The 13,338-nt window shown below is 41.7% G+C and overlaps 1 protein-coding gene across 18 annotated transcripts in view; it reads left to right on the top strand.

Annotated features, from left to right (window-relative positions):
• Positions 1–13,338, top strand: part of FAT3 (FAT atypical cadherin 3) — a 428,155-nt gene that overhangs the window by 98,426 nt on the left and 316,391 nt on the right. The gene's annotated exons all lie outside the window — the stretch shown is intronic.

The raw sequence follows: 13,338 nt of genomic DNA, 5'->3' as shown, positions 1-13,338 counted from the left end.
TTACCTGCTGATCGTTCTTAGGTGCTCAGGCTGCCTCAACAGAGTCACAACACTCATGAACACTGAATGTAGTGCTAAATACAATGGAAGGAAGGAAGAGGCGAGAAATAAGACTTGGTTCATTGACTTCGTGTTGGTGAGAGTACTTTGTTATGAGACTCAGCAGTCTGGAATGAGATGCCATTCTGCATCATGTACTGTACTGTAGCACGCGGTCTTTGTCAGTGTAGGCATGCTTGTGTAAAGGCAGAAATACTGGGAAAGATGTGCTCAGCCTGTGGTAGCTTTTCCTTGGTGGCAGTTGCATTGATAGAGTGAAGATTTCTAAGATATTAAACTTCACTTCTACCGTATCCGGTTGGAAAATGTAGAAAACACAAAGTATAAAAGACCATGCAATAAAACACAGCTAACAAGCTGTCTGTTTAAATGTTGGATAGCTGTTGAGAGCAATGGTGCAGCTGTGCTACTAGAAGAAGTAATATTAGAAAATTTTAGTCAGCAGTTTCAAAAATTACATTAAATTTGTTGAGTCTGTGGGCTTACTGTGGTTTAAGCAGACTTAGTATATCTTTTTTTTTGCTGAAGCTTTTAATTGTGAATGTGGTATTAAAGCATAAGATTCACATGTATGTTTTGACAAATTCAAACTGTTTAATCAAATGACAACTTTCTAAACTGAACGTTATGAAAAACAGACGACATTGCAAATGCTGTGGAACTTGTCTGAACATAAGCAGTGAAAAATATTTTTATTCTATTTGTGCTGTAGCCTCTGTGCTGCAACTGTGCTCAGATGATAGTCAGAGCCTCCTGTCCAGAAACATTAAAGTTGAATGTCGGAAGTCAAGAGGACACCTTGTCTAATTACCAGAAATTTTAAGAACTCACATATGCGAAGGTGTTAATAGAAGTTGAACATGAGTGGGTGACGTTATTTATGCAGTTGTACATGAATTTCAGTCTTAAACCCCTTCATTTGAAAATGTTGGCCTGTGTTATTGTGTACCATGAAGTTCAGCAATAGGATATTGGTCTAAATGCTCTGGCTTTGTTCTGAAAATCCCAGGATTCAACATTTGTTAACCAGAGTTAATTTATTAGCAAGGCAATAACAAGAACTGAGTTAGGGCCCCTGTTTGCTAAGTCCTGAATTATGTGTTGAGATTGACATAAATAGGGTTAGTTTGTTCCTCGAATTGATATCATAGAATCATAGGTTGGAAAAGACCTCCAAGGTCATCTAGTGCAACATCTGTCACCAATATTTCCCACTAAACCATGTCCCTCAGTACAACATCTAAACATTTCTTGAACATCTCTGGCATTAGTGACTCCATCACCTGTCTGGGCAGCCCATTCCAGTGCCTGACCTCTCTTTTGGGGAAGAAATTCTTCCTAACATCCAAGCTGAATCTCCCATATCACAGCTTGAGGCAATTCACTTTATTCCTATCACTCATTACCTCGGAGAAGAGGCCGACCCCCACCTCGCCACAACCTCCTTTCAGGTAGAAATCTGGTTTGTGAAAATAAAAAACAAACAATGACAACAAAAATGCAAAAAGCCATCACAAGAAAACAGAGCTTTGTAAGTTGAAAATCCTCGTCTTCCGTGTTTTCATGAAAGAAAGCCAACCCCATCAGCTACGCTGTCTTAGCCATTCCAGAAGCTATTCCATACCACAGTAGTTCACAGTTCCCTTTTGGATCCTTTTTGTATCTGTTTTTCCCCAGTTGTTCTGTATATCTCAAGGCATCTTGAAAGCAACTCAAAGAGCACTTGTATGCATGACTGCAGCTCAGGCTGTGTGGGAGCAGGATTTGGGGATTCGGGAGCTACTCCAAGTCACGCTCTTGTAACTTGTGCGCAGAGTTCAACCTTCCGTGTCAAACAGGACAAAACATTAATGCTCTGCTCTGAAACTGGTGGCAACTTAAGTGCTGCTGAGTGATGAATCAGCTTCCTCGATGTAGAAAAGAGCTCAAGTCACATATTGAATTAATTTGCAAAGAGATAGCTGTTTATTTACTCTCAGTGCAGTTAATTTGTCACTTTAAAACTGACCGACTCCATTGGCTTATGCACCATCTCTCCTGAAATTCGTGAAGGTAAGCAGATCCATGAAGTACAACAAATCAATATTTTTGGCTACTGCCTTAATGAAAAGAAGACTGCAGTATCCATTATAATCATTAGGAGATAAACTGGGCCAAATTCCTCCTGAAATGTGAGCAGGCTGGACTCCAAGCAAGTCTGTTCTTTCAGGAGAATTCTGCTTGAGTGCATTATTTTTATTCTTCTTCAATATTCCAGCGTAGTGGTGTCAGCTGTGCCTGTGCTCCCCGGGGTGTACTGATACCTGGAGAGGCCGCAGAGTTAACCTGAAGACGAATGAGCTTTACTGCATGGTGGATCCTCACCAAGCCATGCTGCCATGTGCTTCTTGGCATGATGGTTTTGTTCTTGAGCCTCTTCAGATGGATACAGTATGCATAGTTGCATTTAACTCCAGCTCACTTTGACCTGGCTGCTGGGCAGTTGCTTCTTTTGGCAGTTCTACTTTTGGGTCTGAGCCTGTGGTTCATGGTGAGCAGGCTTGGGATTCGCCCACGTAGACCTGTATGGGTCCTTCTGCAAAGGATACGTGTGCAAATGCTGATATTGTTGCTGTTTTATAGGATAAAGGCCACTGTGATGCTGGGTTTCAGTCTGTACAGTTCTTCATCTTGTGTTGTGGAGAACCAGATTTGAGGACTGTTGATGTTGCATTACAGCATTTACTGTTAAATACTTCAGTTCATAAGCAAAGTTTTACATGTATTTGGTCGCACAGCCTCATGAGTAACTTCCCAATTTGTTGCTCTGGATTTATTTTAATTTCCCTTACCAGGAGGTGAAGCTATTACAAATCTCTAAATCAACAGAATCTTTCCAGCTGTAGAAGGCAGCAGTTCCTGACCTCTTCCAGCTCCAACCCCATTTTCACACTACTAGTTTAGCCAGCAGACTAGATGATTCTTGCATTTACAAAACAGCTCACAAGTCATAGCAAAACAATAGGAGAAAAAGGAAAGGATTTTTATTATTATTTTTTTATTATTATTGTTTTTTTAAGAAGACTTTATTTTTTCCTGCCTCAGCAGGCATTCAGTTTATTGCCAGCTTAGGTGTAAAGTTCAAACTCATTGATTTTCTGTCTTCATCGGCCTATTCATCAGCTCTTGGATAAATGTCACAAGCTTGCCATTTCAGACTCCTACACTGAGAGGTGTGCATTGTGATCTCGCCACTTTTGGATTCTCATTTTCCTTCTGTCTTCCTTTCAGAACCACTTTTCTTTGCTTCTCTTTTCTCTTGGATGTAATGCACATAATGAAATGTGATCATCTGCAGACAGAGCTAGGCTTTCCTTATGGTCAATAGAGATAAACAGTTGACTGAGAAATATAATTCATTGCATTTGAAAGTAAAAATATGAAATAAAGTGGTTGAGTCATGCTCTAAAAATTCTCTGGACAGGAGCATCCCACCCTCTTCTCCATCTATAGAAAGACAACAAAATCTCATTCTTACTGTTGAATGTGGGTGAATATAATAAAATTATAGAATCAGCAAGTAGTGTCATATTTCCAGAGTGGATAGAGTGGGTAGGGATATGATTTAACTGGGAAGTATTGGTGATGGTTGGTCTGGATGATCTTCTAGGTCTTTTCCAACCTTGATAATTCTTTGATTCTGTGATTCTGTGAAGCCAACAGTATTTCTTAGCAGGGACTTTGACAACGACTGAGATTGCCTGACTTCTCAAAAAGTTGAGTTAGATGAGATCACTTTTAGCCTAAATGCTGACATCCTCCTTCTCATTCTTTTCATGATTTGTGGTTCAGCTAAACCACAAATTTTGTACTCCAGCTCTACTTTTTAGTCTGGCATGTGTTTCTACTCTTTGCACAGTTGATGTAACAACCTGGCACTAGAAGAGTTTCTATATTTACCCCTACTTTACTTGTGGTTGTACTAGTAATAGAAAGGGAATAAGCTGAGTTCTAGAGAAGCAGAGAGATGAGACACACTCAGCATCTTCTGCTGCTGAGCCTTCTGTAGTCTTGGCAGACTTGGCGTGACAGCACCCCAGGATGCAGGTAATGACTAACCCCATTGCTTGGGCAGGAAGACTGAAGCCATCATCTGCTGCTTCTCAGGAAAGCACTGTAACATCTCAAATGGTACTGAAATTTAACGTGCAGAAAAAAAAATAGTGGTGTTAAAGAAGTACTTCTGGGATATTTGATGGCATTGCAAAGCCGAGCCCATAACCATGGATATAAACAACACTTTTGAAACTTTGTAGTGCTATTTTCTAAGGTTATTCAGGAGCTTGAGTCCCCAGACTTTTACTGGGACTTGAAATTTTGGCATTAGATAGCAGTCATTCCCACCCTTGCACAGCCCCCTTTAATAAGAAGGGAAGCTGGAGGATGACCCTGATAACTTGTTATCCTCAGGTGTTTTCAGCCTTGACAAATCCAAACGAGTAAGCCAAGCCTGTCTTTCACAGCACAGAAATCTTGAAGATGATGTTAAATAGAGGTGGATTTCAAATTATTATGAATTACGTGGATTTACACTGCCAAGTGTAGCAGGAGTCTGATGTATTTTGAGACCTCTTGAGGTGCCTCAGGAGTGACTGAAATTCCTGACAAACTGTTGCTAGAGACCGAAAAAGAAGCCAGTTGGTGTTGGAAAACCCTAATCATGGCTTCAAACGACTAATAATGGAAACAAGAAACACTAGACTATATAGTTTACAGTAAAAGAGACCTGCCGGCTCTGTTACATCTGTCTGGCAGAAGGGGATAAATGTATTTCTTCAGACTCCTTGCAGATTGTTGCTGTCGTCTAAAACAGTTTTCAGTTATTGTGTGTGCAAGTTAAAGGATACTTCCATTTATTACAATCTGAGCGGTCTGATAAATATTTATGTGGGACCATTACCAGTGTTTCCTTGAAACGGAATCAAGTAAAAATGAAAATGGTTTGTGATATGCGCTTTCTTTTTCCCTGACTTGTTTAATTTTAGCAAAGCATGTAAGAGCCAGTGACTAAATCTGCGAAGACTCACTCATAGACTTGAAGCCATCGTGGAGTTTTGGGGTATTAGTGTTACAGATGTTGTTCATTTTCCTGGTGAATGTAGGCAAAATTAACTGCTGAGAGCAAGCGTTTCTGAACCATTTAATTAGCAGAGGCTTCTAAAAGCAGTTTTTAGAGTAACTTTAGGCTAAGAGGAGAGACAGTGGGTGCTGCTGTGTGCTGGCTTGGGAAAGGAGGGTGAGGATGCTCCCAAGATTGGTTGCAGTTATCCCCTAGGGCTGGTGCTGGTTGGTGTTGAGCCAGCTCTCTTTCATGGTTCTCTATGGGAAGGAGCGTGCTGGGTTGCAGCTCAAGCCAAAAGTTGATCTGTTGGCCTCTGTCTGTGTCAGGCATGAGTAAAGCATTCCTAGCAGCAGCTATTTTGGAGTCTGCTGTAATGTGTTATCGTTACTCTGTGAGCTATCTCTGGCAGCTTTTAATGGGGCAATCTTTCCATCACTTACGATATCCAACTTTAGGACAGTAATTGTTAACACTTCTCTTTTTCTTTAAAATTAGTTGCGGTAGAGAACCAAGGTTGGTTTTCTCGTTTCTTTTTATAAATTCTGCGTTTGTGTATTTATAATTTCCCTGTCACTTGTAGCTATAAATTGGTAGAGGAACAAGGCCAGTCCTGGTTTCACTGGAGTGAATTTGTTTAAGCTTTTATTTAACAATAGAAAACCTAAAATAATGCCTCAGCTTACAAAAATATTTACTTTAAAGAGTCCTTTATATCATTTTGACATATTTTGAAAGTTTCCTAAGTGAGACCAGCCATGCAGAATTGTTCCATTCAAGCTGCTCAGCCCTCTTGGCTTTCTACACCATGAAACAGCTCATGATGAACAGCTTTCAGTTAGTTGTTATTTGCATGGTTTTCCTTCTTTGGAAAGTGTTTGGAGAAACTCCTTTATTATTAAGGATGCTCCTGATAATAGGACACTTCTCAGTCTCTGAGTAATTTAGAACCATAGAACAGTTTAGATTGGAAGGGGCCTTTAGGGGCCTTTAGATTTGAAGGGTCTTCATCTACTTGCAACCCCCCTGCTGTAGGCAGGTTCACTCCCTCTAGACCAATTTATTTGTTAATAAAGAAATACACAGCTTTTATTTCCTCCTTAATCCTTCTTGAGGTTTGTTTCCAAGACTATTTTGTACCATTGTTTTCTGTTATTCTGTCCCTTAGCCTTTTTTTGTTCCAAAGTGACCCCTAGATTATCCTGTGCATCACAGTCTTCTAAGTTACACCCAGGTGTTCCTGCATGAATACATGGGACCAAGCCACCCACTGTCCTCTTAGACAGAAAACTTCCTTCATGTGTCTACCATTCAGTCTGAGCATCTGAGCATCAGCTTTATCCTGGCATCACTTCTGACCCTGTTCTACCTTCACATTTGGGTGATTCATGGTAATTGAGAGAAAAAGGGAAAGCTTTGGGGGAGGGAAATCCATTCTAAGTCTTCTAAGGCAACAGTGGAAGTCTGTAGCTGTGAGATGTGATGTTGTTGATGCAAAAGTACATGTTTATGTGTGTTCAGGGCAGTGTAAGCAGTCCAGTCCTCCTGGGATGTACTGAGGAAGAGGAAAATGGATGTTAAAGCAGTGTCTGAGATTACATGGAACCACTTCACAGTGCTGCCTAATCCTTTCCTGAAACATATCCAAGAAAGAGGATTCCCCGGAGAGCAATAATATTGAGGACACACTTCCCATCTGACCCGTGCAGCAGGTTGTGCGGCTTTTTAGGAAGCAATAAAATTGGATAGAGATGGTCAGGAATTTGGGAGGTCCATTTGGCAGCACATAGAGGTGGTAACGCTGGATTGATAAGAAATCTAAGTCTGTATATTTCTTCCCCTGCTTCAGCACATTCACAGTGTCAAGAATTTACCCTGGAAGATGGCTTAAAGCGTGCTCTGTACAAAGTAGTTCTCCCTCCAAGGACTGCATGTAGTGGTGAACTGGGCACTGGCTTGGAAAGCTCTTCCAATTTCTCATTGCTTTCACTGATTAAAAAATTACATCGCATTTCAAGGCTGAGTTTGGCTAATTTCAGCATTCAAGTCTTGGAACTTGTTAGGTCTTTGTCAATAAGGCAAAACAGCCCTTCCTCTGTTGGATAGCTCTGTTTGTACATACAGGCCTACCTGAAAATGGATGAGCAGAGCTGAGCTTCTACAGCTCACAGAGCAGATTCTTTTGATTTGTAGTCTGCTGTTTAACGTAAACATCTTTATTACATTTTATACACTTATGGTGTCTTATTAGCACTGAAGTGTTGCCAGTAAGAAATAACTGAGAGAAAGCCAATCTCTGCGCATGTGGGTGGGGAGCTTTCATTGCAGTTGGTTTTCATTAGGCATTTACTCTAATGAGGTTTTGTGTTTCTCAAACTTGACTTGTCCATTGACACTTAAGGGTCGCTTTGAACCCAAACCATTCTGTGATTCTATATTCAGGTCTGGGCTGAAGAGATGAAGATATTTGTATCTAGAGATTGAGCTGGGTGGGTGCTTATTCCAGTTAAAATAGCAGATTTTGGTTATCAACCTGAGCTTCCCTTACAGAAAATCATCTTATTGAGTAGCACAGGTTTGTGGACACTGGAAGAGTCTCAGTCACCAGCCCAAGCCAAATAGGGGCAAAAAGAACTGTGCACTGGGCTTGGGAGGGGAACCTGCAGCACCAGCAGCACATGGCAACAATGCCAGATGCAGCCCGATGGGCTGCTGAGAAATTGAGGTGAATTAATGAGATTTTTCATTCAGAGCCAGAAATGTAAATTCTATCCAAGGCAAAATGTGGGTGTCTGCGTGCATGTGGCCATTAACACTGATGGATAATCACCCTAGTGACTGTAAGGAACAAAATTAAGCTTTCCTTCTCTAATTTACGAGAAGACTAATTATTAAGAAGTATTTACCTTGGCCTGAGAGTAATCTGAATGTATGAGGTTTTAAACAGCCATCTGTTTCCACACTGCGAGGGCTGGATTGGTCCTTTTTTTCACAATCAAAGTGTTTGGGTTTTTGTGGGGTGTTTTTTTGTTCGGTTTTATCAAAATATGCATAGCAGATTTGGTTCTGATTTGCAGACCATTGCAGCCCCAAATGACTTACGTGCCTATTCAGTTGGGCTTTTTTCCTCTTGTTTCATATGAAAGTTGTGCTGATCATTACAGTTCTGGAAATGTAACTCTGCACAGAGATTGTTAAAAACAGTTTTGCTTCTCACCACTGCTTCAGTTTATAAGGTGAGATTTTGCAGAAGGGAACAAACCAAACCCTCATCACCGATCAGTTAAATTTTTAATAACGTTTTTTTTTCCCCAAAAGCTTTATTTTTTTATGAGAGAACAACTGTGGGGTTTAATTAAATTTGCCGGGATACTTCAGAGTCCCCAAATACCTTTCATCTAAAGTACACAAATTATTTTTCACATTTTAATGAAGGAAGCTCTTTGATGTGCAGTGTTTATGTAGTTTCCCATTTTAGCGATAGGGTGTGAGAGGTGCAGATAAGTTAATAGTTTGATTCTTTGAGGGAGGTTGGGGATGACTGTGTAGAAATGCATTACAACAGCAGGAACTTGGGGTGTTTGGCATCTCTGTTATGGAGTGGCACTTTACCATAACGTGCACTGAGGTGGATTTTTCTGACTCCCACTGTGTCTTGCCATAGAAGACCACCCATCTGATGCTACACAGGATCCTGAAGCTGGTGTTAAAAGGAGTGGATTTTTTTGTTTGTTTCTTCTTGAGATTCTCTGCAAGGACAAACTGATTTGCACTTTGTTACTTCTAATTGCCTTTCTTAGTGTTTGTTTTTTAACCTTGCTTAATTATCATTAGGCAGTAACTCTGAGGTGATGACAGATCGCAGTCCAAGTCCATGATTAAGGCAGTTCCCTCTGGGGCCATAACCCTACGTTTTGCTGTGAGGAAAAGCACTGATAGCTATGAGCAGCAGCAACCAGATGTGGTTGGATGGTGACAGGAGCCCCGGGCTCAGAGCTCAGAGTGAGACCTATGGCTGGGTCAGGAGTTTGCTTATGAGATCTGCAGTGTGTTTGCCTTTATCAAGAGACCACCATTTGAGCAGTGTGTGGTTCAGCATGGGCAGCAAGTAACTCCTGAGGTACAGGGCATCCTTCTGGAGAAGGGAAAATGATCAGAGAGGAAGAGGGAAACCAAAGGGACGTTTGGGCTTAAGGTTGGACTCAGTGATCCTTATGGAGCCCTTCCAACTCAGTATATTTTATGATTATAGAGGAGATTGGGACTGTTCATAAGGATGGAAGAGAACTGGCGTTGAGCTGTGCTGTCCAAGGGTTAAATGACAAAATCTGTTTAATTAATGAGGCCTAATGAGTTTAGGACTGCTGACACTAGAGTTTGCCCTTCACTATCAATTAATTGTCAAAAAGCGGTGCTGCTTCTCACTAAACATGGAAGGCAATATCTGAATTGCAAGCTATAATGAAGGGTTTAGTGAAGCACTGGAATAGGTTGTCCAGAGAGGTCATGGTTGCCTGGTACCTGGAGACATTCAGAGTCAGGCTAGATGGGGCTCTGAGCAACCAGGTGTCCCTGTTCATTGCAGGGGGTTGGACTAGATGGTCTTTAAGGGTCCCTTCCAACTCAAATGATTCTATAACGTTTGAATTTGTTGATTCTGAAGTAAAAAAAACCCAAACATTCTGCTGATGGAGGTCATGGGCTGTAGCCCATTCCTGAAAGGCTAAGTGCTGAACTGCTGTATTGTTAATAGCACAGCTATTTCATGGGGATTTCCTTTAATTGCTTAATCTTTCATAATGAACATTAATCTGTCACTGGCAAAGATAAAATCCATCTAATTCTCAGAAAATCTGCTTCTCTTTGTCCATACCCACAAATTAAAACCACTCTGACACTGGTTAGAAGCTCTATCTATACACTGAGAATTAACTGAGTGGTTGCAGGGAGGGGAACTGTGCTGCTGTGCTCAGCCAGGTGTGATCCAGTCCACTGTGATGAGAAGGTTCATGCTTTCCTGGAGAGTCCCCCGAGGGAATGGGAACCTCTGACAAGGGAGCCATGATTCCCTTTCAGATCCCTCAGCTGGATCCGAGAATCATAGAGTCATAGAATGTCCTGCGTTGGAAGGGCTTCATTGGAAGGATGAGAAGGATCATTGAGTCCAACTTGTGGAAGGTGCCATCTTCTCTATTGTGGTTTCTGAAGGACACATCTAAGCAGAAAAATCAGCTTTTTAATAGTTAAGATTATAGTAGTTGAAGAATCCCAGTTTTGCAGTAAAGTGAAGCTGTGGTTCCCAGCTCCCTTTAACCTGGCATGTACAAAGCTCAACTACAGAGCTCAGGGTTGGGTTGCCCTTTTGAAGGCTGTGTGGTCTTTTGCTGGATTAACATGACCAAGACCCTGTGGGTTTAAGCGCATCCATGCAACTAGCTACAGGGCAGTAACTCTCACCATTGAAATTCATACCGAGATAAATACAGATAATCACATTTTGTCCACGTAGGAAATTTATAATGTATTCTGTAGATGTTGTTCAAAGGAATGTTTTTCGGATAAAGAGCAGTGAATTTAAGCAGGTTGGAGGAATAGTGTGGAAATAATACATGATCAGAGCTGCCGCCTTGTCCAGGCTTTGGTGTGGAAGCAGCAGTAGTGAATGAGCTAGCAGAATGTGTGCTAAGATGGGATTTGGTGTGTGAGCTGATTAGGGTGGCTATTTGCTCCATTGTAGCTATGGTCTGGGCCCTGAGCCTGGAGCTGATATCACAAGTAAGAGCAGCTATCAGATGGATAAAGCTGCTTACTGTATGTCACAGAAGATACAAAATCCCTCTGGCGGCACGGCTAACCTTTTCATGCCTCACTTTACCTGTCTGTACAATAAGTCTAATGACCATCACGTTGTCAAAGGCATTTTTGTGCTAGTTATGATGCTCGCATGATTAATGGCTTTAAAATGCTACAAGTGATTTTGATGGAAACACACAGCAAAGTGCATTGTATAAATACAGTCACTTGCTATTTGAAGTTGAAGGGTGTTAAAGGAGAAGCCCCTTCAGGATTCACATCTTTCCCATTCTAATCTCCAAGGAAAACTGTAGCATCTCAGTGACCTACTTAAGCTAGTACATTTATTCCAAATAATTAACTAGAAACGTTACATTGACTGCACTGGGCATAGCCAACAGCCCTACAGTCAGGCTGCCCAATTCAGCCTTCTGGGCTTGAATGATACTCCAAAACATGGCTTGATTCAATGCACGCTGAAAACAAAATGGAAGATTAATTTCAGTATCAAGTGAGATGAATCCTCGCTGTTGTTCCCTGCTTGCTGTGGCTGCCGTGCTTCTGTTGCTGCTTCTGTTACTGAGAGGTCGTACTTTCTGTGGTGTGGTAGATGAATGATCAAGATCTGGCTTCACTGCTAGGCAGAAGGAGAAGGTTCATGATGAATTCTGTCTCCAGATGGAGGGGGACGAGGAAACCTGTGTAGTTGGACACCAGGCACTGGACACCAGCCCAGGGCAACAGAGCTGTAAAAGGTCTAGAGCACAAGTCTGAACTGGGGTTCAATGCACACTGGGAGCTCCACTTCTCTCCTGATTTACTTTCACAAATAGTTTTGGCAGCTACCAGCTAACCTTCAACGTTGTATTTTTGGAGTGATTGCCATGTCAGTGAGAAACCCTTGGTGTCCTTGTTTTAAATACAGCACAAGGCTCACCAGAGAGGTGACAGGAATTAACCTGAGCAACTCATTCCCATGGCTGGGCTTCAGGCCAGGTGATGCGAGGAAGCACGAAAGGGGAGCACTTCAGCAGTGCCTGCAGCATGGAATGTTTCGGCTTGAGAATGTGCTGAAAGAATGAATCTAGCATAGATTCAGGGGCTTGCCAAAACCTTTCATGTATTACGTGGCTTAAAAGTAGTTATTTCAAGGAAGGATGCTTCATATTTCTCCTTTTTTTTGGCTTGGTTTTCATGACTGACTGTCCCATGTCCTCATGTCACAACTTGGCCTGGCTGTAGAGACACGGCTTGGTAGTGCGGAAGGGAAGGTTTGATTTAATAGAAATGCCCTGGGACAAGGCAAACCCATAGATTAGTGATGCTGCAGCCTTGGTTGAGTTGCTTGATGTCTCTGAAGTTAATTTATTTATTGAATTCTGTGTTTTAAAGATGTGGTAGCCTTGAAATGGAAAACCTTACAAATATTTTAAAGAGTTATTAAACTGCATTGCAGTAAAATAGCTTTCCCTTTCCCTAATCATTCATCCTGTGTGTTTTTTTCATGTGAATATGTCTGTGGTGGTTACATTGCTAAGGCTGATAAGCAAAGGCAGCAAGGAGAGGGAATATGTTCCCTGGTCTTTGTCACCAGCCTCCGGTTTGAGTTTTTCATTTGTGGTGGTGATAAGCGATGCTGGAGTGTCTCCTGGGCAATACACTGCCTGTGTGGTGTGATTTATGGGCCACTGCTTTCGAGAAGCTGCAATATTCTGCCTCCTTCTAAAGAGAGGCTTAAAACCGTACAAAAGTTGGGAAAACATGATCTGTCTTTTAAAAGCAAGATTCACGAACAGATGTATATATCTACTGTGTCACCATACAGATGGGCAAAAAATGTTTAGTTGTCATGGCAGCAATATGGACGTTATCACAGAACTAAAAATAGAAGAAAAGAAAGGAAGGCTGCCTTGCCAGTTGTTATACTGTGGCAGCAGCTGCTGTGCTTGAGTTTTCTTGTCTTGAAACTTCCATTCTGAATACTCCAGACCACGCTACTTGTCTGTACCTGGTGATGTTCTGCGATTGGCCTTCAGAGCTGCTCACGCTGGGAGACATCAACATGTTCATGTTTAACCCTTTATTTAAATGCTCTCTGTCTTGAGTGAGAGCCGGACAGTAAGTAGTGGGCTGGTAGCTGCTCTCAGAAAGCAGCTCCAGGATAAACTACCATTTCTTAGGGACGTGGTTTAATGGGCAGCGTTAGCGGTGGGGGTATGGTTGGACTCTGATTCTGTGGCTCTGTTTTGGTATTCACTTCGATTTGTGTTTTGCTGGTTGTGATGGGACTCTTATCTCACTGATAAGGTGGAACAGGAATTATTTGGGTCATAAGCAACATTCCTGTTCATTTTATACACGGACATACACACTTGTCTATGTGTTTA

Source organism: Coturnix japonica, chromosome 1 (genome assembly GCF_054131305.1).
Source record: "Coturnix japonica strain WE chromosome 1, WE-NBRP24, whole genome shotgun sequence".
NCBI lineage: Eukaryota > Metazoa > Chordata > Aves > Galliformes > Phasianidae > Coturnix > Coturnix japonica.
Note: the sequence above shows the minus strand (reverse complement) of the source record. Positions and strands in the feature narration are given on the sequence as shown.